Here is a 26,731-nt window from a genome sequence, read left to right on the forward strand (position 1 = left end):
CTTAAGAACTCCCACTTAGATAGACATCCCTCTAATCCTCTAAGTGATCACGTGATCCAAATCAACTAAACCATGTCCGATCATCACGTGAGATGGAGTAGTTTCATTGGTGAACATCACTATGTTGATCATATCTACTATATGATTCACGCTCGACCTTTCGGTCTCCGTGTTCCGAGGCCATATCTGTATATGCTTGGCTCGTCAAGTATAACCTGAGTATTCCGCGTGTGCAACTGTTTTGCACCCGTTGTATTTGAACGTAGAGCCTATCACACCCGATCATCACGTGGTGTCTCAGCACGAAGAACTTTCGCAACGGTGCATACTCAGGGAGAACACTTCTTGATAATTAGTGAGAGATCATCTTATAATGCTACCGTCAATCAAAGCAAGATAAGATGCATAAAAGATAAACATCACATGCAATCAATATAAGTGATATGATATGGCCATCATCATCTTGTGCTTGTGATCTCCATCTTCGAAGCACCGTCGTGATCACCATCGTCACCGGCGCGACACCTTGATCTCCATCGTAGCATCGTTGTCGTCTCGCCAATCTTATGCTTCCACGACTATCGCTACCGCTTAGTGATAAAGTAAAGCATTACAGCGCGATTGCATTGCATACAATAAAGCGACAACCATATGGCTCCTGCCAGTTGCCGATAACTCGGTTACAAAACATGATCATCTCATACAATAAAATTTAGCATCATGTCTTGACCATATCACATCACAACATGCCTTGCAAAAACAAGTTAGACGTCCTCTACTTTGTTGTTGCAAGTTTTACGTGGCTGCTACGGGCTTAAGCAAGAACCAATCTTATCTACGCATCAAAACCCAACGATAGTTTGTCAAGTTGGTGTTGTTTTAACCTTCGCAAGGACCGGGCGTAGCCACACTCGGTTCAACTAAAGTTGGAGAAATTGTCACCCGCTAGCCACCTTTGTGCAAAGCACGTCGGGAGAACCGGTCTCGCATAAGCGTACGCGTAATGTCGGTCCGGGCCGCTTCGTCCAACAATACCGCCGAACCAAAGTATGACATGCTGGTAAGCAGTATGACTTATATCGCCCACAACTCACTTGTGTTCTACTCGTGCATATAACATCAACACATAAAACCTAGGCTCGGATGCCACTGTTGGGGAACGTAGTAATTTCAAAAAAATTCCTACGCACACGCAAGATCATGGTGATGCATAGCAATGAGAGGGGAGAGTGTGATCAACGTACCCTTGTAGACCGACAGCAGAAGCGTTAGCACAACGCGGTTGATGTAGTCGTACGTCTTCACGGCCCGACCGATCAAGCACCGAAACTACGGCACCTCCGAGTTCTAGCACACGTTCAGCTCGATGACGACCCCCGGACTCCGATCCAGCAAAGTGTCGGGGAAGAGTTCCGTCAGCACGACGGCGTGGTGACGATCTTGATGTACTACCATCGCAGGGCTTCGCCTAAGCACCGCTACAATATTATCGAGGATTATGGTGGAAGGGGGCACCGCACACGGCTAAGAATATGATCACGTGGATCAACTTGTGTGTCTATGGGGTGCCCCCTGCCCCCGTATATAAAGGAGCAGGGGAAGGTGCAGCCGGCCAGGAGGAGTCCTACTCCCACCGGGAGTAGGATTCCCCCCCTTTCCTAGTTGGAATAGGATTCGGGAGGGGGAAAGAGGAGAGAGAGAAGGAAGGGGGGGGGGCGCTGCCCCCCTCTCCTTGTCCTATTCGGACTAGGGGGGGAGGGGCGCGCGGCCCAGCCCTGGCCACCTCTCCTCTCTTCCACTAAAGCCCACTAAGGCCCATATACCTCCCGGGGGGTTCCGGTAACCTCCCGGTACTCCGGTAAAATCCCGATTTTACCCGGAACACTTCCGATATCCAAATATAGGCTTCCAATATATCAATCTTTATGTCTCGACCATTTCGAGACTCCTCGTCATGTCCGTGATCACATCCGGGACTCTGAACAAACTCCGGTACATCAAAATGCATAAACTCATAATATAACTGTCATCAAAACCTTAAGCGTGCGGACCCTACGGGTTCGAGAACAATGTAGACATGACCGAGACACGTCTCCGGTCAATAACCAATAGCGGAACCTAGATGCTCATATTGGCTCCCACATATTCTATGAAGATCTTTATTGGTCAGACCGCATAATAACATACATTGTTCCCTTTGTCATCGGTATGTTACTTGCCCGAGATTCGGTCGTCGGTATCTCAATACCTAGTTCAATCTCGTTACCGGCAAGTCTCTTTACTCGTTTCGTAATACATCATCTCGCAACTAACTCATTAGTTGCAATGCTTGCAAGGCTTATGTGATGTGCATTACCGAGAGGGCCCAGATATACCTCTCCGATAATCGAAGTGACAAATCCTAATCTCGAAATACGTCAACCCAACATGTACCTTTGGAGACACCTGTAGAGCTCCTTTATAATCACCCAGTTACGTTGTGACGTTTGGCAGCACACAAAGTGTTCCTCCGGCAAACGGGAGTTGCATAATCTCATAGTCATAGGAACATGTATAAGTCATGAAGAAAGCAATAGCAACATACTAAACGATCGGGTGCTAAGCTAATGGAATGGGTCATGTCAATCACATCATTCTCCTAATGATGTGATCCCGTTAATCAAATAACAACTCTTTGTCCATGGTTAGAAAACATAACCATCTTTGATTAACGAGCTAGTCAAGTAGAGGCATACTAGTGACACTTTGTTTGTCTATGTATTCACACATGTATTATGTTTCCGGTTAATACAATTCTAGCATGAATAATAAACATTTATCATGAAATAAGGAAATAAATAATAACTTTATTATTGCCTCTAGGGCATATTTCCTTCATAAACCCCATCTTGTTATCCTTGATGGCAACGATACAATACGTGCCTTGCTGCCCCTTCTGTCACTGGGTAAGGACACCGCAAGATCGAACCCAAAGCTAAGCACTTCTCCCATGGCAAGAACTACCAATCTAGTTGGCCAAACCAAACGGATAATTCGAAGAGACTTGCAAAGATAACCAATCATGCATAAAAGAATTCAGAGAAGATTCAAATATTATTCATAGATAGACTTGATCATAAACCCACAATTCATCGGTCTCAACAAACACACCGCAAAAAGAAGATTACATCGAATAGATCTCCACAAGAGAGGGTGAGAACTTTGTATTGAGATTCAGATAGAGAGAAGAAGCCATATAGCTACTAACTATGGACCCGAAGTTCTGAGGTAAACTACTCACACTTCATCGGAGGGGCTAGGATGATGTAGAAGCCCTCCGTGATGACGACCCTCTTCCGGCGGTGTTCTGGAACAGGCCCCAAGATGGGATCTCGTGGATACAGAAAGTTGTGGTGGTGGAATTAGGTTTTTGTCTCCTCGTCTGATCATTTGGGGGTACGTAGGTATATATAGGAGGAAGGAGTACGCCGGAGGAGCACCGAGGGGCCCACGAGGCAGGGGGCGCGCCCTAGGGGGGCACCCGCACCCTCGTTACCGCCTCTTTTGTTCCTTGGAGGAGGGTCCAAGTCTCCTGGATCACGTTCGGTGAGAAAATCACGTTTCTGAAGATTTTATTCCGTTTGGACTCCGTTTGATATTCTGTTTATCCGAAACACTGAAATAGGCAAAAAACAGCAATTCTGGGCTGGGCCTCCGGTTAATAGGTTAATCCCAAAAATAATATAAAAGTGGAAAATAAAGCCCAATATAGTCCAAAACAGTAGATAATATAGCATGGAGCAATCAAAAATTATAGATACGTTGGAGACGTATCAGGCATCCCCAAGCTTAATTCCTGCTCGTCCTCGAGTAGGTAAATAATAAAAAGAGAATTTTTGATGCGGAGTGCTACTTGGCATAATTTCAATGCAAATCTTCTTAATTGTGGTATGAATATTCAGAATAGAAAGATTCAAGACAAAAGTTTATATTGACATAGAAAATAATAATACTTCAAGCATACTAATAAAGCAATTATGTCTTCTCAAAATAACATGGCCAAAGAAAGTTATCCCTACAAAATCATATAGTCTGGCTATGCTCCATCTTCCCCACACAAAGTATTTAAATCATGCACAACCCCGATGACAAGCCAAGCAATTGTTTCATACTCTAACTTTTTCAAAACTTTTTCAATCTTCACGCAATACATGAGTGTGAGCCATGGATATAGCACTATAGGTGGAATAGAATGGTGGTTGTGGAGAAGACAAAAAGGAGAAGATAGTCTCACATCAACTAGGCGTATCAACGGGCTATGCAGATGCCCATCAATAGATATCAATGTGAGTGAGTAGGGATTGCCATGCAACGGATGCACTAGAGCTATAAATGTATGAAAGCTCAACAAAAGAAACTAGTGGGTGTGCATCCAACTTGCTTGCTCACGAAGACCTAGGGCAATTTGAGGAAGCCCATCATTGGAATATACAAGCCAAGTTCTATAACGTAAAATTCCCACTAGTATGTGAAAGTGACAACATATGAGACTCTCTATATGAAGAACATGGTGCTACTTTGAAGCACAAGTGTGGAAAAAAGGATAGTAGCATTGCCCCTTTTTATTTTTTTATTTTTTTTGGGGCCTTCTTTTTTCTCTTTGGCCTTTCCCATTTTTTTGAGACAATGCTCTATTGAATGATGATCATCACACTTCTATTTATTTACAACTCAATGATTACAACTCGATACTAAAACAAAGTATGACTCTATATGAATGCCTTCAGCGGTGTACCGGGATATGCAATGAATCACGAGTAACAAGTATGAAAGAATTATGAACGGTGGCTTTGCCACAAATACTGTGTCAACTACATGATCATGCTAAGCAATATGACAATGATGAATATGTCATGATGAACTAGATGGTGGAAAGTTGCATGGCAATATATCTCGGAATGGCTATGGAAATGTCATAATAGGTAGGTATGGTGGCTGTTTTGAGGAAGGTATATGGTAGGTGTATGATACCGGCAAAAGTTGCACGGTATTAGAGAGGCTAGCAAGGGTGGAAGGGTGGGAGTGCGTATAATCCATGGAGTCAACATTAGTTATAAAGAACTCATATACTTATTGCAAAAATTTAGAAGTTATCAAAGCAAAGTATTACGAGCATGCTCCTAGGGGGATAGATTGGTAGGAAAAGACCATCGCTCGTCCCCGACCGCCACTCATAAGGAAGACAATCAATAAATAAATCATGCTCCGACTTCATCACATAACGATTCACCATACGTGCATGCTACGGGAATCACAAACTTCAACACAAGTATTCTTTAAATTCACAACTACTCAACTAGCATGACTTTAATATTATCACCTCCATATCTCAAAACAATTATCATGCTTCAATCTTTTCTTAGTATTCAACACACTCAAAAGAAAGTTTCACAAATCTTGAATGCCAAGCATATTATTATTAGGCAAATTACCATGCTATTAAGAGACTCTCAAAATAATTTAAGTGAAGCATGAGAGATCAATAGTTTCTTTAAAACGAATCCACCACCGTGCTCTAAAAAGATCTAAGTGAAGCACATAGAGCAAAATTATCTAGCTCAAAAGATATAAGTGAAGCACATAGAGCAAAATTATCTAGCTCAAAAGATATAAGTGAAGCACATAGAGTATTCTATCAAATTTTAATTCATGTATGGCTCTCTCAAAAAGGTGTATACAGCAAGGATGATTGTGGAATACTAACAAACAAAGACACAAATAACACAAGACCCTCCAAGCAAAACACATATCATGTTGGTGAATAAAAATATAGCTCCAAGTAAATTACCAATGGAAGTGGACGAAAGAGGGGATGCCTTCCCGGGCATCCCCAAGCTTTGACTTTTTGGTGTCCTTGGATTATCTTGGGGGTTCCATGGGCATCCCCAAGCTTAGGCTCTTGCCACTCCTTGTTCCATGATCCATCAAAGAATTCACCCAAAACTTGAAAACTTCACAACACAAAACTCAAAATAGAAAAATCGTGATCTCCGTTAGCGAAAGAAAACAAAAGACCACTTCAAGGTACTATAATGAACTCATTATTTATTTATATTGGTGTTAAACCTACTGTATTACAACCTCTCTATGGATTATAAACTATTTTACTAGTCATAGATTCATCAAAATAAGCAAACAACACACGAAAAACAGAATCTGTCAAAAACAGAACAGTCTGTAGTAATTTGTAGCTAGCGCAAGATCTGGAACCCCAAAAATTCTAAAATAAATTTCTGGACGTGAGGAATTTATCTGTTAATAATCTACAAAAATAATTAACTAAATATCACTCTTCAAATAAAAATGACAGAAGTTCTCGTGAGCGCTAAAGTTTCTGTTTTTTACAGCAAGTTCAACAAGACTTTCCCCAAGTCTTCCCAACGGTTCTACTTGGCACAAACACTAATTAAACACAAAAAACACAAAAAAACAGAGGATAAATAATTTATTTATTACTAAACAGGAGCAAAAGCAAGGAATAAAAATAAAATTGGGTTGCCTCCCAACAAGCGCTATCGTTTAACGCCCCTAGCTAGGCATATCAAGCAAGGATAGATCTAAGTATTGCCATCTTGATTCTTAATTTTTTTAGCGATGTTATGCTCGAATCCGGGAGGTTCCTTACGTTTCCCTTCATATTCAGAGATCTTGAGATCTAAAGAATCCAACCGCTTATTGGAAAGAGTAATCAACATATTCATGCGGTGAAGATTTAAGCTAACACTCTTAAGAGGTTCAAGAGATTTCTGTAAAATCTTAGTTACCTCGCAATTTTTTTCAAAAACTTGCGTTTTCTCTTGGGTATGATGGAGCCCCTTTTGTTGAGGTAAAGTTCCTACTATACCTTCTATAATTCATGCGCGGTACTGGGATCAATTTCAATAAAATTGCCATTGGCAACACAATCTAAAAGTTGTCCATGAGACAAATTAAGCCCAACATAAAAGTTGCGAAGCAAAATTCTGAAATTTACTTCTAGGGTGCATTTACGATAAGATTCCATCATTCTAAACCAAGCATCCTTTAAATTTTCTCCTTGCTTTTGTTTGAGGTGAAGGACTTCAAACTCAGGGGACATAGGAGCAGAAAGAGGACTAGCCATGACGACAAGCAAACAAAGAGGCAAATAGAGAGGGAGGATAGAGAGAGAGGGCGAATAAAATGGCAAGGGTGAATTGGGGGGAGAGGAAAACGAGAGGCAAATGGCAAATAATGTAATGCGAGAGATAGGGATAGTGATGGGTACTTGGTAGATTGACTTTTTGCGTAGACTCCCCAGCAACGGCGCCAGAAATCCTTCTTGCTACGTCTTGAGCTTGCGTTGGTTTTCCCCGAAGATGAAGGGATGATGCAGCAGAGTAGCGTAAGTATTTCCCTCAGTTTTTGAGAACCAAGGTATCAATCCAGTAGGAGCCCACGCTCAAGTCCCTCGTACGTGCACAAAGCGATAGCTACTCGCAACCAACGCGATTAGGGGTTGTCAAGCCCTTCACGGTCACTTACGAGAGTGAGATCTGATAGATAGAATATTTTTTGGTATTTTTGATATAAAGATGCAAAGTAAAAAGTAAAGGCAAAGTAAAAACTAAAACAATATAAAAGTGATGGAGATTGATATGATGAGAATAGACCCGGGGGCCATAGGTTTCACCAGTGGCTTCGCTCAAGAGCATAAGTATTCTACGGTGGGTGAACAAATTACTGTTGAGCAATTGATAGAATTGTGCATAATTATGAGAATATCTAGGCATGATCATGTATATAGGCATCACGTCCGTGACAAAGTAGATCGAAACGATTCTGCATCTACTACTATTACTCCACTCATCGACCGCTATCCAGCATGCATCTAGAGTATTAAGTTAAAAACAGAGTAACGCCTTAAGCAAGATGACATGATGTAGAGAGATAAATTCATGCAATATGAAATAAACCCCATCTTGTTATCCTCGATGGCAACGATACAATACGTGCCTTGCTGCCCCTTCTGTCACTGGGTAAGGACACCGCAAGATCGAACCCAAAGCTAAGCACTTCTCCCATGGCAATAACTACCAATCTAGTTGGCCAAACCAAACGGATAATTCGAAGAGACTTGCAAAGATAACCAATCATGCATAAAAGAATTCAGAGAAGATTCAAATATTATTCATAGATAGACTTGATCATAAACCCACAATTCATCGGTCTCAACAATCACACTGCAAAAAGAAGATTACATCGAATAGATCTCCATAAGAGAGGGGGAGAACTTTGTATTGAGATTCAAAGAGAGAGAAGAAGCCATCTAGCTACTAACTATGGACCCGAAGGTCTGAGGTAAACTACTCACACTTCATCGAAGGGGCTAGGATGATGTAGAAGCCCTCCGTGATGACGGCCCTCTTCCGGTGGAGCTCCGGAACAGACCCCAAGATGGGATCTCGTGGATACAGAAAGTTGCGGCGGTGGAATTAGGTTTTTGGCTCCTTTTCTGATCGTTTGGGGGTACGTGTGTATATATAGGAGGAAGGAGTACGTCGGTGGAGCACCGAGGGGCCCACGAGGCAGGGGGGCGCGCCCTAGGGGGGCGCCCCCACCCTCGTGCGCACCTCTTTGATCCCTTGCAGTAGGGTCCAAGTCTCCTGGATCACGTTCGGTGAGAAAATCACGTTTCCAAAGATTTTATTCCGTTTGGACTCCGTTTGATATTCTGTTTATCCGAAACACTGAAATAGGCAAAAAAAACAGCAATTCTGGGCTGGGCCTCTGGTTAATAGGTCAGTCCCAAAAATAATATAAAAGTGGAAAATAAAGCCCAATATAGTCCAAAACAGTAGATAATATAGCATGGGGCAATCAAAAATTATAGATACGTTGGAGACGTATCACACCTCCGCGAGGTAAGGGTTGATGAACTTCTCGAAGAACTTGTCCTTGGAGGCGCTTGGGGCCGTCATGATAACCTAGATCTGTCAGAAAAATAGCTCGAAACAAGAACAGAGGAGGTTTGCGTGATACGGGAGTCAAAACCTTTGGGAGAATATATAATGAATTTTTACCGACCAAAATACATATCGTGCAAGAAAATGGAGTCCGGAAGGCACACGAGGTGCTCACGAGGTAGGGGCGCGCCCAGAGGGGTAGGGCGCGCCCACCACCCTCGTGGGACCCTCGTGTCCTTCCCGGACTGCTACTTATTTTTCTAAATATTCCAAAACGGAGAAATATTGCCTTAAAAATTGTTTTGGAGTCGGTTTACTTACCGTACCACATACCTATTCCTTTTTGGAGTCTGAAATGTTTCGAAAAGTGTCCCTTATGCATTCCTCCGGGGTTACGGTTTCAATAATATTGGTTTCAACATTTATGTGATTACCTGAGATATAATGTTTGATTCTTTGACCGTTTACCACCTTCGGATTTGTGCCCTCGAAGTTGTTGATTTTTATGGCACCAGAACAATAGACCTCTTCGATAACGTAGGGGCCTTCCCATTTAGAGAGAATTTTTCCTGCAAAAAATCTTAAACGAGAGTTGTATAGCAATACATAATCACCTACATTAAACTCACGCTTTTGTATCCTTTTGTCATGCCATCTTTTAAATTTTTCTTTAAACAACTTGGCATTTTCATAAGCTTGGGTTCTCCATTCATCAAGTGAGCTAATATCAAATAACCTCTTCTCACCGGCAAGTTTAAAATCATAGTTGAGCTCTTTAATAGCCTAATACGCCTTATGTTCTAGTTCGAGAGGTAAGTGACATGCTTTTCCATAAACCATTTTATACGTAGACATACCCATAGGATTTTTATATGCAGTTCTATAAGCCCATAATGCATCATCAAGTTTCTTAGACCAATTCTTTCTAGACCTATTAACAGTCTTTTGCAAAATTAATTTGAGCTCTCTATTGCTCAACTCTACTTGACCACTAGACTGTGGGTGATAAGGAGATGCAATTCTATGATTAACATCATATTTAGCAAGCATTTTATGGAAGGCACCATGAATAAAGTGTGAACCACCATCAGTCATTAAATATCTAGGGACTCCAAACCTCGGGAAAATAACTTCCTTAATCATTTTAATAAAAGTGTTATGATCAGCACTACTAGTTGGAATAGCTTCTACCCACTTAGTAACGTAATCAACAGCAACTAAAATATGAGTATATCCATTAGAAGCAGGAAAAGGTCCCATATAAAGCCCCAAACATCAAACGGTTCAATAACAAGGGAATAATTCATAGGCATTTCTTGACGTCTACTAATATGACCAATTCTTTGACATTCATCACAAGACAAGACAAACTTACGGGCATCCTTGAAGAGAGTTGGCCAATAAAAACCAGATTGCAATACCTTATGTGCAGTTCTATCTCCAGCGTGGTGTCCTCCATAAGCCTCGGAGTGACACTTGCGTAGGATCTGTTCCTGTTCATGCTTAGGTACACAACGTCTAATAACACCATCCTCTCCTTCTTTATAAAGATGTGGGTCATCCCAAAAGTAATGTCTCAAGTCATAGAAAACCTTTTTATTTTGCTGGTATGTGAAGCTAGGTGGTATAAACTTAGCAACAATATAATTAGCATAATCAGCATACCATGGAGTACTACGAGAAGTACTTATAACATTTAATTGTTCATCAGGAAAGCTATCATTAATAGGTAGTGGGTCATCAAGAATATTCTCTAACCTAGACAAGTTGTCTGCAACGGGGTTCTTAGCTCCCTTTCTATCAACAATATGCAAATCAAATTCTTGTAGCAAGAGAACCCATCTAATAAGTCTATGTTTAGCATCTTTCTTTTCCATAAGGTATTTAATAGCAGCATGATCAGTATGGATAGTTACTTTAGAATCAACAATATAAGGTCTGAACTTATCACAAGCAAATACAACTGCTAAAAGCTCTTTTTCAGTAGTAGCATAATTTCTTTGAGCATTTTCTAGAGTCTTACTAGAATAATGAATAACATTTAATTTCTTATCAACTCTTTGCCCTAGAACAGCACCTACAGCATAATCACTAGCATCACACATAATTTCAAAGGGTAAATTCCAATCAGGTGGCTGAACAACAGGTGCAGAGACTAATGCTTTCTTAAGTGTTTCAAATGCTTCTACACAATCATCATCAAAGACAAATGGTATATCTTTTTGCAATAATTAGTCAGAGGCCGAGAAATTTTTGAGAAGTACTTAATGAACCTCTTGTAAAATCCGGCGTGACCAAGGAAACTTCTTATACCTTTGACGTCCTTGGGACATGGCATCTTTTCAATAGCATCGACCTTGGCTTTATCGACTTCAATACCTCTTTCAGAAACTTTGTGCCCCAAGACAATACCTTCATTAACCATAAAGTGGCACTTTTCCCAATTCAAGACAAGATTAGTTTCTTCACATCTCTGCAAAACTCAATCAAGATTTCTCAAGCAATCATCAAAAGAGGAACCATAGACGGAAAAATCATCCATGAAAACCTCACAAATCTTTTCACAAAAGTCAGAGAATATAGCCATCATGCATCTTTGAAAGGTACCAGGTGCATTACATAAACCAAAAGGCACGCTGGGGAACGTAGCAGAATTTTAAAAAAATTCTACGCATCACCAAGATCAATCTATGGAGTCATCTAGCAATGAGGGATAGAGGAGTGCATCTACATACCCTTGTAGATCGCGCGCGGAAGCGTTTAAGAGAACGGGGTTGATGGAGTCGTACTCGTCGTGATCCAAATCACCTATGACCTAGCGCCGAACGGACGGCACCTCCGCGTTGAACACACGTACGGTTGAGAAGACGTCTCCTCCGACTTGATCCAGCAAGGGGGAAGGAGAGGTCGATGAAGATCCAATAGCACGACGGCGTGGTGGTGGAAGCAACGGTGATCTCGGCAGGGCTTCGCCAAGCTCAGGGAGAGGGAGGAGTGTCACGGGAGGGAGAGGGAGGCGCCAGGGGCTAGGGTGCGGCTGCCCTCCCTCCCCCCCACTATATATAGGGTCCCTAAGGGGGGGCGCCGGCCCTAGGAGATCCAATCTCCAAGGGGGGGCGGCGGCCAAGGGGGTTGCTTGCCCCCCAAGCCAAGTGGGGCGCCCCCACCCTTAGGGTTTCCAACCCTAGGCGCAGGGGGAGGCCCAAGGGAGGCGCACCAGCCCACTAGGGGCTGGTTCCCCTCCCACTTCAGCCCATGGGGGCCTCCGGGATAGGTGGCCCCACCCGGTGGACCCCCGGGACCCTTCCGGTGGTCCCGGTACAATACCGATTACCCCCGAAACTTTCCCGATGGCCGAAACTTGACTTCCTATATATAAATCTTCACCTACGGACCATTCCGGTACTCCTCGTGACGTCCGGGATCTCATCCGAGACTCCGAACAACTTTCGGGTTACCGTATACTAATATCTCAACAACCCTAGCGTCACCGAACCTTAAGTGTGTAGACCCTATGGGTTCGGGAGACACGCAGACATGACCGAGACGACTCTCCGGTCAATAACCAACAGCGGGATCTGGATACCCATGTTGGCTCCCACATGCTCCTCGATGATCTCATCGGATGAACCACGATGTCGAGGATTCAATCAATCCGTATACAATTCCCTTTGTCAATCGGTACGTTACTTGCCCGAGACTCGATCGTCGGTATCCCAATACCTCGTTCAATCTCGTTACCGGCAAGTCACTTTACTCGTACCGTAATGCATGATCCCGTGATCAACCACTTGGTCACATTGAGCTCATTATGATTATGCATAACCGAGTGGGCCCAGAGATACCTCTCCATCATACGGAGTAACAAATCCCAGTCTCGATTCATGCCAACCCAACAGACACTTTCAGAGATACCTGCAGTGTACCTTTATAGTCACCCAGTTATGTTGTGATGTTTGGCACACCCAAAGCACTCCTACGGTATCCGGGAGTTGCACAATCTCATGGTTTAAGGAAATGATACTTGACATTCGGAAAAGCTATAGCAAACGAACGACACGATCTTTGAGCTATGCTTAGGATTGGGTCTTGTCCATCACATCATTCTCCTAATGATGTGATCCCATTATCAATGACATCCAATGTCCATAGTCAGGAAACCATGACTATCTTTTGATCAACGAGCTAGTCAACTAGAGGCTCACTAGGGACGTGTTGTGGTCTATGTATTCACACATGTATTACGATTTCCGGATAACACAATTATAGCATGAACAATAGACAATTATCATGAACAAAGAAATATAATAATAACCATTTTATTATTGCCTTTAGGGCATATTTCCAACAGTCTCCCACTTGCACTAGAGTCAATAGTCTAGTTACATTGTGATGAATCGAACACCCATGCAGTTCTGGTGTTGATCATGTTTTGCTCTAGGGAGAGGTTTAGTCAACGGATCTGCCACATTTAGGTCCGTATGTACTTTACAAATATCTATGTCTCCATTTTGAACACTTTCACGAATGGAGTTGAAGCGACGCTTGATATGCCTGGTCTTCCTGTGAAACCTGGGCTCCTTGGCAAGGGTAATAGCTCCAGTGTTGTCACAGAAGAGAGTCATCGGGCCCGACGCATTGGGTATGACTCCTAGGTCGGTAATGAACTCCTTCACCCAGATTGCCTCTTGTGCTGTCTCCGAGGCTGCCATGTACTCCGCTTCACATGTAGATCCCGCCACAACACTTTGCTTGCAACTGCACCAGCTTACTGCCCCACCATTCAAAATATACACGTATCCGGTTTGTGACTTAGAGTCATCCAGATCTGTGTCGAAGCTAGCATCGACGTAACCCTTTACGACGAGCTCTTCATCACCTCCATAAATGAGAAACATATCCTTAGTCCTCTTCAGGTACTTCAGGATATTCTTGACCGTTGTCCAGTGTTCCATGCCGGGATTACTTTGGTACCTTCCTACCAAACTTACGGCAAGGTTTACATCAGGTCTGGTACACAGCATAGCATACATGATAGACCCTATGGCCGAGGCATAGGGGACGACACTCATCTTTTCTCTATCTTCTGCCGTGGTCGGGCATTGAGCCGTGCTCAATCTCGTACCTTGCAATACAGGCAAGAACCCCTTCTTTGACTGATCCATTTTGAACTTCTTCAATATCTTGTCAAGGTACGTACTCTGTGAAAGACCAATGAGGCGTCTCGATCTATCTCTATAGATCTTGATGCCTAATATATAAGCAGCTTCTCCAAGATCCTTCATTGAAAAACACTTGTTCAAGTAGGCCTTTATGCTTTCCAAGAATTCTATATCATTTCCCATCAACAGTATGTCATCCACATACAATATGAGAAATGCTATAGAGCTCCCACTCACTTTCTTGTAAATGCAGGCTTCTCCATAAGTCTGCGTAAACCCAAACGCTTTGATCATCTCATAAAAACAAATGTTCCAACTCCGAGATGCTTGCACCAGCCCATAAATCGAGCGTTGGAGCTTGCACACCTTGTCAGCATTCTTAGGATCGACAAAACCTTCCGGTTGCATCATATACAATTCTTCCTTAAGGAAACCATCAAGGAATGCCGTTTTGACATCCATTTGCCATATCTCATAATCATAGAATGCGGCAATTGCTAACATGATTCGGACGGACTTCAGCTTCGCTACGGGTGAAAAAGTCTCATCATAGTTAACCCCTTGAACTTGTCGATAACCCTTAGCGACAAGCCGAGCTTTATAGATGGTTACATTACCATCTGCATCTGTCTTCTTCTTAAAGATCCATTTATTTTCTATGGCTCGCCGATCAATGGGCAAGTCAGTCAAAGTCCATACTTCGTTTTCATACATGGATCCTATCTCGGATTTCATGGCTTCCAGCCATTTGTCGGAATCCAGGCCCGCCATCGCTTCTTCATAGTTCGAAGGTTCACCATTGTCTAACAACATGATTTCCAAGACAGGGTTGCCGTACCACTCTGGTGTGAAATGTGTCCTCGTGGACCTACGAAGTTCAGTAGCAACTTGATCTGAAGTTTCATGATCATCATCATTAACTTCCTCTCTAGTCGGTGCAGGCACCTCAGGAACATTTTCTTGAGCTGCGCCACTTACCGGTTCAAGAGGTAATACTTCATCAAGTTCTACTTTCCTTCCACTTATTTCTTTCGAGAGAAACTCTTTCTCTAGAAAGGATCCATTCTTGGCAACAAAGATCTTGCCTTCGGATCTGAGGTAGAAGGTATACCCAATAGTTTCTTTAGGGTATCCTATGAAGACGCATTTTTCCGATTTGGGTTCGAGCTTTTCAGGTTGAAGTTTCTTGACATAAGCATCGCATCCCCAAACTTTTAGAAACGACAGCTTAGGTTTCTTCCCAAACCATAATTCATACAGGGTCGTCTCAACGGATTTCGACGGAGCCCTATTTAAAGTGAATGCGGCAGTCTCTAAAGCATAGCCCCAAAATGACAGCGGTAGATCGGTAAGAGACATCATAGATCACACCATATCCAATAGAGTGCGATTACGATGTTCGGACAGACCATTACGCTGAGGTGTTCCAGGCGGCGTGAGTTGTGAAACTATTCCACATTTTCTTAAGTGTGTGCCAAATTCATGACTCAAGTATTCTCCCCCACGATCTGATCGCAAGAACTTGATTTTCCTGTCACGTTGATTCTCAACCTCACTCTGAAATTCCTTGAACTTTTCAAAGGTCTCAGACTTGTGTTTCATTAAGTAGACATACCCATATCCACTCAAGTCATCAGTGAGGGTGAGAACATAACGATAGCCAGCGCGAGCCTCAACACTCATTGGACCGCACACATCAGTATGTATGATTTCCAATAAGTTGGTTGCTCGCTCCATTGTTCCTGAGAACGGAGTCTTGGTCATTTTACCCATGAGGCATGGTTCGCACGTGTCAAATGATTCGTAATCAAGAGACTCCAAAAGTCCATCGGCATGGAGCTTCTTCATGCGTTTGACACCTATGTGACCAAGGCGGCAGTGCCACAAGTATGTGGGACTATCATTATCAACCTTACATCTTTTGGTATTCACACTATGAATATGTGTAACATTACGCTCGAGATTCATTAAGAATAAACCATTCACCAGCGGAGCATGACCATAAAACATATCTCTCATATAAATAGAACAACCATTATTCTCGGATTTAAATGAGTATCCATCTCGAATTAAACGAGATCCTGATACAATGTTCATGCTCAAAGCTAGTGCTAAATAACAATTATTGAGGTTTAAAACTAATCCCGTAGGTAAATGTAGAGGTAGCGTGCCGACGGCGATCACATCGACCTTGGAACCATTCCCGACGCGCATCGTCACCTCTTCCTTCGCCAGTCTCCGCTTATTCCGCAGCTCCTGCTTTGAGTTACAAATGTGAGCAACCCCACCGGTATCAAATACCCAGGAGCTACTATGAGTATTGGTAAGGTACACATCAATTACATGTATATCACATATACCTTTAGTGTTGCCGGCCTTCTTGTCCGCTAAGTATTTGGGGCAATTCCGCTTCCAGTGACCACTTCCCTTGCAATAAAAACACTCAGTCTCGGGCTTGGGTCCATTCTTTGGCTTCTTCCCGGCAGCTTGCTTACCGGGCGTGGCAACTCCCTTGCCGTCCTTCTTGACGTTCTTCTTACCCTTGCCTTTCTTGAACTTAGTGGTTTTATTCACCATCAACACTTGATGTTCCTTTTTGATTTCCACCTCTGCTGATTTCAGCATTGAATATACCTCAAGAATGGTCTTTTCCATCCCCTGCATATTGAAGTTCATCACAAGGCTCTTGTAGCTCGGTGGAAGCGACTGAAGGATTCTGTCAATGACCGCGTCATCCGGGAGATTAACTCCCAGCCGAGTCAAGCGGTTATGCAACCCAGACATTTTGAGTATGTGCTCACTGACAGAACTATTTTCCTCCATCTTACATCTGAAGAACTTGTCGGAGACTTCATATCTCTCGTCCCGGGCATGAGCTTGGAAAACCATTTTCAGCTCTTTGAACATCTCATATGCTCCGTGTCTCTCAAAACGCTTTTGGAGCCCCGGTTCTAAGCTGCAAAGCATGCCGCACTGAACGAGGGAGTAATCATCAGCACGTGACTGCCAAGCGTTCATAACGTCTTGGTTCTCTGATGGGTGCGTCACCTAGCGGTGCTTCTAGGACATAATCTTTCTTGGCAGCTATGAGGATGATCCTCAAGTTCCGGACCCAGTCCGTATAGTTGTTGCCACCGTCTTTCAGCTTGGTTTTCTCTAGGAACGCGTTGAAGTTGAGGGCAACATTAGCGTGGGCCATTTGATCTACAAGACATAGTGTAAAGATTTTAGACTAAGCTCATGATAATTAAGTTCATCTAATCAAATTACTTAATGAACTCCCACTTAGATAGACATCCCTCTAGTCATCTAAGTGAAACATGATCCGAGTAAACTAGGCCGTGTCCGATCATCACGTGAGACGGACTAGCCAACATTGGTGAACATCTTCATGTTGATCGTATCTTCTATACGACTCATGCTCGACCTTTCGGTCTTCCGTGTTCTGAGGCCATGTCTGTACATGCTAGGCTCGTCAAGTTAACCAGAATAACCATCTAGAAAGCAATAGTGTGTATGTTTGCATAATCTTTCTAACATTTGATCATTTAAAGGTAAGGGGTAATGATCTTTCTTAGTAGCTTTATTTAACTTGCGGAAATCAATTACCATCCTATAACCTGTAATAATTCTTTGTGGAATCAATTCATCTTTATCATTAGGAACAACAGTAATACCTCCCTTCTTAGGGACACAATGGACAGGACTTACCCACTGACTATTAGCAACGGGATAGATTATACGTGCCTCCAGAAGCTTGAGTATTTCTTTTCTTACCACTTCTTTCATTTTAGGATTCAGACGTCGTTGAGGATCATGAACCGGTTTGGCAACTGCTTCTAGATTTATTTTATGTTGACATAGAGTGGGACTAATGCCCTTAAGATCATCAAGAGTATATCCAATAGCAGCACGATGCTTCTTCAGAGTTTTCAATAATCTTTCTTCTTCATGCTCTGAAAGGTTAGCACTAATAATAACAGGATATATCTTCTTTTCATCAAGATAAACGTATTTAAGATTATCAGGCAAAGGTTTAAGCTCAAACACAGGATCACCCTTGGGTGGAGGAGGATCCCCTAAAATTTCAATAGGCAAATTGTGTTGCAGAATAGGTTCCTGTTTAAAGTATACTTCATCTATTTCCCTTCTTTCATTCATGAACATATCATTTTCATGGTCTAGCAAATAGTGTTCTAAAGGATCACTAGGAGGTATGGCAATAGAAGCAAGACCAATAATTTCATCCTTACTAGGTAATTCTTCCTCATGATGTTGTTTACTAAATTTAGAGAAATTAAACTCATGAACCATATCATCCAAGCCAATAGTAACGACATTCTTTTTGCAATCTATCCTAGCATTAACAGTGTTCAAGAAGGGTCTACCAAATATAATGGGACAAAAGCTATCTTGCGGAGAAGTAAGAACAAGAAAATCAGCAGGATATTTAGTTTTCCCACACAAGACTTTAACATCTCTAACAATTCCAATTGGTGAAATAGTATCTCTATCAGCAAGTTTAATTGTGACATCAATACCTTCTAACTCAGCAGGTGCAATTTCATTCTTAATTTCTTCGTATAAAGTATGCGGTATAACACTAGCACTCGCACCCATATCACATAAGCCATGATAACAATGATCTCCTATTTTAACAGAAATAACAGGCACGCCTACCACGGGTCTATGTTTATCTTTATCACAAGGTTTAGCAATTCTAGCAGTTTCACCTTCGAACCGAATAACATGCCCATCAATATTATCAGACAAGAGATCTTTAACAATAGCAATATTAGGTTCTACTTTAACTTGCTCAGGAGGTGTATAAGTTCTAATATTGCTTTTACGAACAACAGTTGAAGCTTTAGCATGATCCTTTATTCTAACAGGGAAAGGTGGTTTCTCAACATAAAAAGTAGGAACAATAAGATCATTATAAGTGACAGTCTTTTCTTCAACTTTAACAGGTGCAGCTACTTTTACTTCTATGGGAGGATGATATTTAAACCACTTCTCCTTAGGGAGATCAACATAAGTAACAAAAGATTCACAGAAAGAAGCTACTATCTCAGAGTCAAGTCCATATTTAGTGCTAAATTTACGGAAAATATCGGTGTCCATAAAAGATTTAACACAATCAAACTTAGGTGTCATACCTGACTCCTTACCTTCGTCGAGGTCCCAATCTTCAGAGTTGCGTTTAATTCTATCCAATAAATTCCATCTGAATTCAATAGTCTTCATCATAAAAGAGCCAGCACAAGAAGTATCAAGCATGGTTTGATTATTATGAGAAAGCCGAGCATAAAAGCTTTGCATAATTATTTCTCTCGAGAGCTCATGATTGGGGCATGAATATAACATTGATTTAAGCCTCCCCAAGCTTGAGCGATGCTTTCTCCTTCGCGAGGCCAGAAATTATATATATAATTGCGATCACGATGAACAAGATGCATAGGGCAATACTTTTGATGAAATTCCAACTTCAATCTTTTATAGTTTCATGATTTCATATCATCACATAGCCTATACCATATCAATGCGTCTCCCTTCAAAGATAAAGGCAAGACCTTCTTCTTAGTGACATCATCGGGTATACCTGCAAGCTTAAATAATCCACAAACTTCATCCATATATATTAAGTGCTCATCAGGATGCTTTGTTCCATCTCCTGTAAAAGGGTTAGCTAGCAGTTTTTCCATCATACCCAAAGGAAATTCAAAAGGAGTTTCATTTTCAATAGGTTCAGTAGGTTGAGGAGCAACTCTTTGCTCTACTGGACGAGGTGAAGATACCCCGAACAAGCCCCTCAGAGAATTACTTTCCATAGTAACAAGTGACAGTAAATTTCAGCACACTATATAAATTTTTCCTTACCAAATTCTACCTACCAAAGGCGCTACACTCCCCAGCAACGGCGCCAGAAAAGAGTCTTGATGACCCACAAGTATAGGGGATCTATCGTACTCTTTCGATAAGTAAGAGTGTCGAACCCAACGAGGAGCAGAAGGAAATGATAAGCGGTTTTCAGCAAGGTATTCTCTGCAAGTACTGAAATAAATGGTAACACATAGTTTTGTGATAAGATAAATTGTAACGAGCAACAAGTAACAAAAGTAAATAAAGTGCAGCAAGGTGGCCCAATCCTTTTTGTAGCAAAGGACAAGCTGGAACAAACTCTTATAATAGGAAAAGCGCTCCCGAGGACACATGGGAATATAGTCAAGCTAGTTTTCATCACGTTCATATGATTCGCGTTCGATACTTTGATAATTTGATATGTGGGTGGACCGGTGCTTGGGTGCTGTTCTTACTTGAACAAGCATCCCACTTATGATTAACCTCTATTGCAAGCATCCACAACTACAGCAAAAGTATTAAGGTAAACCTAACCATAGCATGAAACATGTGGATCCAAATCAGCCCCTTACGAAGCAACGCATAAACTAGGGTTTAAGCTTCTGTCACTCTAGCAACCCATCATCTACTTATTACTTCCCAATGCCTTCCTCTAGGCCCAAATAATGGTGAAGTGTTATGTAGTCGACGTTCACATAACACCACTAGAGGCTAGACAACATACATCTTATCAAAAATATCGAACGAATACCAAATTCACATGACTACTAATAGCAAGACTTGTCCCTTGTCCTCAGGAACAAACGTAATTACTCATAAAGCATATTCATGTTCATAATCAGAGGGGTAATAATATGCATATAGGATCTGAACATATGATCTTCCACCAAATAAACCAATTAGCATCAACTACAAGGAGTAATCAACACTACTAGCAACATACTAGCACCAATCCCGGACTTTGAGACAAGAATTGGATACAAGAGATGAAATAGGGTTTGGAGATGAGATGGTGCTGGTGAAGATGTTGATGGAGATTGCCCTCTCCCGATGGGAGGAGCGTTGGTGATGACGATGGTGATGATTTCCCCCTCCCGGAGGGAAGTATCCCCGGCAGAACAGTTCTGCCGGAGCTCTAGATTGGTTCCGCCAAGGTTCCGCCTCGTGGCGGCGGAGTCTCGTCCCGAAAAGTTCCCTCCTATTTTTTTCTCATCGAAAGACTTCATATAGGAGAAGATGGACGTGGAGACCCACCAGGGGGCCCACGAGGTAAGGGGCGCGCGGGCGCGCCCCCCACCCTCATGAGCAGGGTGTGGGCCCCCTGGCCTTCATCTTTAGCGAGGATTTTTCTTTATTTATTTTAAGATGTTCCGTGGAGTTTCAGGACTTTTGGAGTTGCGCGGAATAGGTCTCTAATATTTGCTCCTTTTCCAGCCCAGAATTCCAACTGCCGGCATTCTCCCTCCTTATGTAAACCTTGTAAAATAAGAGAGAATAACCATAAGTATTGTGACATAAAGTGAAATAACAGTCCATAATGCAATAAATATTGATATAAAAGCATGATGCAAAATGGACGTATCAGTCCTCCCTATGTAATCTTGCAATTTGTTTTCAAGGCGTTTCACATATATTCACCACCATTGTATCTTCTTAAATCTAAGGCTGGGTATGTCTTGCGTCCCTCTCTCGCTCATGCCGACCTCGCCTCTGGAGCCCACCAGTGCCCTCGAGCCTCCTCCTCTTTTTAGTCATCCCTTGGCATCTGCCGTGCGCCCACCACGACAGTTGTCGTTATGATCACCTTGTTACAGATGACGTTTGAGCAACCGCAAAGCCCACCGTCTGGTAGAAAGTGACCGAGACATTCTCATGGTCTGAGGAACTAAAACACATGCTAACACTCCGTGTTATAACATATGATTTCTGACAATATGATCATAAAGTATAACAGACAAGTATTGGGTCGATTCAATATGATCGTTCTTCTAACGTCATACCTGTAATGTTGTTTTAGAACTATCGTTACACTTAACGATATCCTAAGATCCGGAAAACGTGATCACCAATAACACTTGAGCCGGTCTTAGAGGTGAGACCAGGAACATGTTGCTTACCGTTTATCATTTCACACGTGCATATAAGTTTTTCACTAAATCGCATATTCCAGTATCATAGCAGTTATAGCATGAAATATAAACTCTTGATTATGAATAACAAAAATATAATAATATAATATTATTGCATCTAGGGCATATTTTAACACTATCATCGTCAAGGGGTCATCTTATTACTGTATTTCATATCTAGTTTAAGATCGCAACAAGCTAAGCATGAGCCAACTCCGCTACTCGACCTCTAGCTCAAGTCAAAGTAATCTCACTCATTTTATAACTAGTTGAACTTGCACTCCAAAAGCCGGGGTAAGAGCATCCTTAGCAAACCCCATATCCTAAAAGTGCAAATTTTTCTCCCTGTCCCATTTCCTTAAAACTATTTAGGAAAATAATTATTGCTCGTCTAGCAAATCTCCTATAAATTATTTCCCTAAACAAATTAAGCACATCAAATTCATTTCAAACACATATTTAAATTATAATGGCATAATTCAACAAATTTTAGGCATTGACATCATACATAGCATTATGAAATTGTCCATTGCCTACTACATACAAGATATGTCTACTCGTCGTCACCTAAACTAAGAACATCATCAGTGCAATGGCTTCCACCAAAAGAAAAGTTTAAAATGATCCTGGGATTAAGAACCAAATCATGATAGCAACTACGAGTGCAAGATGAAGCTTCTTAAATTTTCTTCTTTGGGCTTGCCTCGACTTGATTCCGGCTTGCATCTCGTTGATTTGATCTTGCTTCTCATTGATTTGATTTTGCTCTTGACTCCATCTAGCAGTGCATCATCTAGTTTCTCTCACAGTGATCGATAGTAATAGTTAAGTGGTTGGTTTACATAAAGCGTTACGAGATCGACCCATATCCACATTAATAGTAATTTTAGGAAAATATGGATATGAAGGATCTGCTAGCTAGTGCTTAGGCCTCGTTTGGTTCATAGGATAGGAATTTTATAGGAATAGGAAAATCATAAAAAGTGAGATGACATGCATCTCATTTTCTATAGAGGAAGAGATGCCATTTGATGCATAGGATAGGAATTTTTCCATTGAGTCTAGGCTAATGTTTTTTTCCTTTCTAAGGCCTCCATTGGTTTAGAGGAATCTTGTAGGAATTTCATAGGATAAGATTTCTATAGAAATCTTTCCTTTAGAGCCCTTTAGTTTGTAGGAATGGAATCCTATTCCTGTGAAGGAATTCTTCCTATCCTCCACATTTCATAGGAAAATAAATATTAGCCTAGACTCAATGGAAAAATCCTATGGCTTCTTTTGGTTCATAGGATAGGATTATCATAGGAATAGGAATCTTGTAGGAAATGAGATGACATGTATCTCAAATCCTATGAGTAGGAATAGGAAACAAGATGTCATTTGGTTGACACCAAAGGAATTTTTCCATTGAGTCTAGGCTCTTTTTTATTTTCCTATGAAATGTGGAGGATAGGAACCAATCCTATGTAGGAATAGGAATCCATTCCTATGAACCAAAGGGCTCTAAAGGAAAAAATCCTATAAGAATCCTATCCTCTAGAATTTCTATGAAATTCCTCTAAACCAAAGGAGGCCTATGATGTGAATCAAAGAACATCTTCTTTCTTATTCCTACTCATATGATTTGAGATACATGTCATCTTATTTCCTATGACTTTCCTATTCCTATATTTTCCTACCGGCCTTCTTTGGTTCATAGGATAGGAATTTTATAGGAATAGGAAAATCATAGGAAGTGAGATGACATGCATGTCAATTCCTATAGAGAAAGTGATGTCATTTGGTGCATAGGATAGAATTTTTTCCATTGAATCTAGGCTAATGTTTTTCCCTCCAAAACGTGAAGGATTGATTCCTATCCTACATAGGAATAGGAATCCATTCCTACAAACCAAAGGGCTTTAAAAAAAATTTTTCCTTTGCAAATCCTATCCTATAGAATTCCTATAAAAATCCTACAAACCTAAATGTGAAGGATTGATTCCTATCCTACATGGGAATAGGAATCCATTCCTACAAACCAAAGGGCTTCAAAGGAATTTTTCCTTTGCAAATCCTATCCTATAAAATTCCTACAAACCAAAGGAGGCGACCATCGTTATTTGAATGCTGATGGTAAGTCCCGCCTATGCTTTGAAGTCTTCAACTGATGGGATAAATCCGAGAACACACACACACACACAAAAAGCAGTTCTAGTACTAAACACGTTCGCTCGTGATTGTGTATAAATTTCAACATCACAAATTTGGACCATGGTAGGTGACATGGTGATCTGACCTACCGAGTTTGTACGTTCCATTTGGGAGTTTGGACGCAACTCACGCACGCAAGCTACTCATATACACCGGTGTTTGGTTGAAACGGAATTGAATGGGTCCGGCTGCCCACCAGCCAAATTGCCTCTTGCTCCTAGTGGAAGAGTCTGGATGCAAATGCCATCGCACGAGGACGATACATGCATGCAGTCATGTGAACCAGCATATACTATGTGTGTCAAAAATACAAATAGTAATGCAGACCTCCGTCTCACAATAAGCATTTGTTAACACTCTTTTATTATGGGACGGAGGAGTATTTTTTGAGAGTACTTACTTGTGGCCTCTGGTGAGGTGAGCCGATGGAGTAGAGCTGACCCAACCGGAGCTCTCAAACGCTCGGGTTGATCGGCACCCCTCATATTCGTCCCAAATGTAGAGCGAATATAAGGCGGCTCGGGCACGTTCGTCTGACAAGCCCGGCCCACCACCGACCCCGGGATGTCCAAAAAAAATTGGCTCATTGCTCTTAAACCCTAGCTCACTCACTCTCGTCTCTCGCTCCGTCCTCCCCTCTTCCCACATCGATTCCAATCAAATCCGGCGCAATGTCGAGTTCCAGCAGCCGCTCCGACGACGTGCTGGATCCGAAGTATAAGCTTGCCCTCTGCATTGCCTTGGAGCAGTCCAAGGTGGAGACCGTGGGCAGCTCCGGATCTACAACCTCGCCGCAGCTTCCCCGTCGGCACAGCTCGGACGCCGGCGCTGGTCCCTCCCGGCCCGGGGGGCAGCTTCGACAGGCGGCCTGCGCAATCCGTGACTCCCATGCGCCGTCCCCTGGCCCTGCCGGCTGCTGCTCCCCCTCGTGGGCAGTGGTGGGTGATTGTGCCCGCCCCGCCGGCCTGGACGCGCATGCCGGAGTCGGAGGCGCGTGTCGCCCACCGCGAGAGGCAGCGGGCAAGGGAGAGGGACGCTGCGGAGAGCTCTGTCCGCCGCCGCCGTGGGGTACCGGCGGAGCCCGACGAGGTCACACGGCTCCTCGCGTGGTTCTACCGCCGGTCGCTTACGACGGCGAAGACGGACGCTTGGCGGCTCCGCCGTAAGAACGCGAATGCTCTTCGACTTGCCATCGAGTTGTCCGAGTGGAGGCGAATGAGAAGGCGACAGAGGCGGCTCGGCTGGCCAAGCTCAGGCGCCAGCAGGACCGGGTCGTCCAGCGCCTCAAGGGCCTCGTCATCGTCTCCTCCTCCGACAACGAATCGAATGATCCTCCACCAGCCGTCGACGACTACAGCTACGCCGCCGATCAGAAGTGGAAAGGGCTGGCCCGGAAGAGGTGAAGTTCAATTTCATTTCAAGTTTTAGATGTAGTATAAGTTCTCCGACGTTTATGTGAACTTTGGTGGACCTATGAACAGCCGTGATCTTTTGGTGAACTATTGTGCTATCCCATGTCAGATTCTATGTCCGATCAGCTGATCTATGTAGTTTGATCGACGTTGCATGATTTAGTATGGATATAGGGGTTTGGATATGAGATACACGGATCTGGATGGCGTGATTTGAGGAGTGTCGATAAATGTCCGTGGACATGCCCGGACGCGTCCGCGAGCTATTGAAGCGTCCGGACGCGTCCGCAAGCTATTGAAATGTCGGATTTGTCAAGTCGGGCTGTAGATGCTCTTATATCCCTGCCCCGTCCTGGAGTGAGGGATTCGGCATGATGTCCACGAGTCCGGGGAGAGAGGCACAGAATGAGAGCCTGCGCTTTAGGGTTAAGAAGGGAAAGGGATTTTGACTTGCATAGGGATTTAATCCTCCTCGATCCACTTCAATCCTATTCAAACCCTTCCATCCAAACAAAGCCTTTGCTTGGCGCGGCGTCACTGTCAGTCACATTAACATGCAGGGGGGCGTAACGTGAAAAATGTGAAAATTCAAAAGAAATAATCGAGGCCATGCATGGAGTAATGCAACAATGAGAAGGCAAAATCTACTGCTCACGGTACAGCACGACAAAACGATCGGTTAAACTAAGGGACGGAGCTGAAACACAGTACACGTCGCCCCCTCAAAAAAAAGAGAGTACACCTCGCTGTTCTACAAGCAATTGGATTTCTCTTGTGGCATGCATTATGCAGTTGTGGTGGTACTGCACTAACACTAGTACTCCTACTCTTACTACTGAAAGGCAGAGAGAGACGTGTGTAGGCAGATGGATATTGCACATGTGTAAAGTTTGGTGATGAAATAAGTAAACATGTGAGCTACACACAAATGGCAATATCATAATTTTGAAAATATGAACAATGTGTTTTTTTAGAAAAAAAGGATTACCTTCGGTCTCTCCATCAGGTGA

This window comes from Triticum urartu, chromosome 5A, assembly GCF_056163025.1.
Source record: "Triticum urartu cultivar PI428250 chromosome 5A, HENAU_Tu73, whole genome shotgun sequence".
NCBI classification, from domain to species: domain Eukaryota; kingdom Viridiplantae; phylum Streptophyta; class Magnoliopsida; order Poales; family Poaceae; genus Triticum; species Triticum urartu.